Raw genomic sequence first — 3,405 nt, 5'->3', positions numbered from 1 at the left:
CGATTCAGAGAGCGGAGACAAGTGCCTCTGGCAGAATGCAGTCAGCTCAGATCCTTTGGTTGCTTGTGAAACCTAGGGTTGGTGCTTCTCAAACAACATCTGCCAGCTTTGTAGATAATATCCTGTTGTTTCCAATTCATCTAACTGGAAATATTTTAGTATACAAGGATGGCGGTTTATTACCCGTATGTATAGTTTCGTGATTTGAATTTGTAAGCGCTGCTAAAACATAATGCCAGTTAAAGCCTGACCTGTCTGTGCATGTGTGTGTGAGAAAGTGTGTGTGTGTGTGTGTGTGTGTGTTCCTTTGTGTGAACACAACTCTACACTAAGCCGTGTCTTCAGCGCTTGGTGTATACCAACCACTTAGCACATGATAGGTCGACCCCGAAAGGTCACAACACAGCATGTATCCATGGTGACAGATTTGCCGGTAGAAAAAATCAGCTGGGATCAGAGCCGCAAACTGAACTAAATTAGTACAACCAAATAAACACACAACAAACACACAAAGCATATGCGCACACACACTACTTTCAGGAGGGACGGACGTTGGAAACGAAGGGGAAGATAGAAGAAAGAGAAGGAGATGGAAGAAGTAAGGATGAGGGAGAGGTGGTTTAAACTGAAGACCCTGCAGGGATCCTCTATTCGTTCTTCATTATATCCTCACTATGTCGCACAGAGCGGTGGGACGAGCAGACATGTTCGCTTCATACCCACATGTTTTTTTATAGACTTTGGTAATTGAAAATACGTGTCAGTCGTTCCCCCTGTTCCTTTTGCTGATCTCGGCAAGTGGCCAAGCGTAGCCATCAGACTCGATAAATACTGTAAGATTGTTGAGACAGAGGAGACAAAGATAGAGACCCATTTTTCAAGCTTGCTTTTTCAATGAACGTGCATTATGTTGTCATGGTTACAATTAACAGTTTGGCTTTTAAGGTCCCAATCCTTAATCCAAACATACATAAAAGCTATTTCCACCTCAGGAAAAAAAGGAGTGGATCTGCTTGTGAAATGTTTATATTAATTTTAAATCCTGACCATGTACCCTCATTAAAACTGTATAAAGTATATAAATATATGTCTTTACTTCCGATGAATCTTATTTTTTTTTTCTTTGCAGATAATTGTCAGCAGTAAACCATTGCTCACCAGGTATTGACACGTTAATACAAGACCCTGCTCTCCTCACTGAATCTGGATCACAGACAATCTCTTCATATTCCCTGGAGGAGATTGCCTCTGTCGAATGTGTTGTATCAATACACAAACTCACAGAGGAAATACTTTATCATATGCCAACAAAATAATCCTACCACAAGGGCAAAACATTGCAAATTACTGTAAATGAAGGCAAAAGTGTTTAGACAGACACACATTTATCAGCAAGCGATGCTATGAACTTAATTTAACAGTAAGCAGAAGTCACACAAAATATTCTTTATCAAAAAAAATATTTTCGCACACAAGCTCACCTTCCCATTAAAACAAAAACATGTAAAATAGTGCATCTGCACATGCTTTCTAACAAATGTATCCCCTCCTCATCATTTTGTGAGGTAGGTGTTTTGAAAGGATCGTCTTTTTTTAGACGCAGCGGCTGTGAAACCTCTATAATCCATTTACATCGAACTGAGGATTTGTTACCTGATCCTGTTTCACTCTTTCTCTCTTGCATAAAAGAACAAGAGAGTGGGATCCCTGTCTGGTGGCCAGGTGAGTGAGTCACCCTGTTAAATAGAACATCTGTGTGCCACATATCAACTCTGAAAAACAACAGCAAAAAAACAAATAAGCAAAAAACCTAATGATGGTTTCACAAATGATACAAGGTCATCAAAGTTCCCTCCTGTCCATATATTCACAAATTCTGCTGATATTTTTGCTGATGAAAGCTGCTCTCTTAATAGAAAACTTGGTTTATCAAACAACATCTCAATTAAATGTACATGGCCTCTTTCTGTGCTCTTGTGGCTTGACACCATGTGGCGCAACCTGAACACACCAGTGACAAACCAGGGGTCATCAGGTTCTTAACATCTGACACTGTCACCTGGGCAACCCAGCTGGGAGTGATCAAGCTCCAACTTGTGTCCAGGTAGCACATAATGCCACGTGCCACCCCTCTTCACCCAGAGGAAGCTTCCCACAGGAAGCCTTTTCAGCGTCTTCCAAGATGTTCCAGCCCACTGCAGCCCACTTCAACCAGCTCACAGCAGGACCCATTCCTCGGAGAACCCACAACAACGCAGTATAACGGGTAAAAAAAATCATAGGTATGGGTGGGTGAGGACAAAATGGTATTGTTTTTTTTCTAAAGAAATCAGAAATGAAAATGACTGCATAGGCTTTTAAACATTTAAACCAATTAAATATAATCAAGCCTGTAATCAGCTGCCAGGATTTAATTTTATTGTTTAAGCCACAAGCTTGCACATCTTCTCTGAGGAAACATACAGCTGCACCAGGACCCACAGGGGCTGCGTCAGTTATCTGAAACTTTTCCAGTAAAAAAACTCTCAAACCGCCAAAACTGGAGGGCAAGGACGTTACTTACAACCCATTAAGCTGTAAAGTTTGTATGCCGGGAGATCAGATTGTTTCAAACTGTATGTGGAAATGGATTTAGCTAACTGACACAGGGCTTGATTGACATTGATGCCTAGCTGGTCGTGCGGACGCAGGAGCCGTTTAGTGAGAAGCAGTTAATTATGATTTTAACTCATGTTTCTACATGTTACACTTATTGTGCAAGTAAAAATATGACCGTGCCGGATTTCACTTGGAGATAATTGCGGGCAACTGGTCAGTTCCGGTTCTGAGCTCTGCAGGTACGGACAGGTAAGGGTTTGCAAAATTGGACCCATGCAGGACTCGGGCTGAGGCTTCTCCTATGCTTGGCAATGGTGTACTTGGTGGTGGGTGTTGCTGCTTGCTGTTGCTGTTGCTGATGCCAGTGCAGATGGTGCAAGTGACTCTGCCAAGCAGTTGGAAAGGCTCGCAAGGACATCATATATACTGACTCGACCAAGAACTTGAATTAGTGTGGTTCCGCCTTCTAGAGTTCTGCCCAAGGGATCTTTCATCTGGTTGTATGCTCCCACTTGGTCAAGGCCTCCTGCTTGCAATATCCACCATTCTGCAATCACAAGCTTCCTTCAACTCGTTGCATACCACCTCCTGGATTAGTTTTTACCTCACCTCACCTCTGGCTTTACTGTAGCAAGGTTTTGAATTGTTCCAGAACCCTGCCCAACCTCTTTCCACAGTGCCCATCAGGATGTTGTGACAGAACCTTGCCACAGCCAACAGGACTTCTCTGGTTTAGGTGACCTTGAACTCCTCTGCCAGACTGCTGAAAGGAAGCTGTAATCTGGCTGGTTATGTCCATAATGGACA

Source organism: Morone saxatilis, unplaced genomic scaffold, assembly GCF_004916995.1.
Source record: "Morone saxatilis isolate NCDOM2014 unplaced genomic scaffold, NCSU_SB_2.0 Contig20, whole genome shotgun sequence".
Taxonomy (NCBI): domain Eukaryota; kingdom Metazoa; phylum Chordata; class Actinopteri; family Moronidae; genus Morone; species Morone saxatilis.
This window is presented reverse-complemented; position numbering follows the sequence as displayed.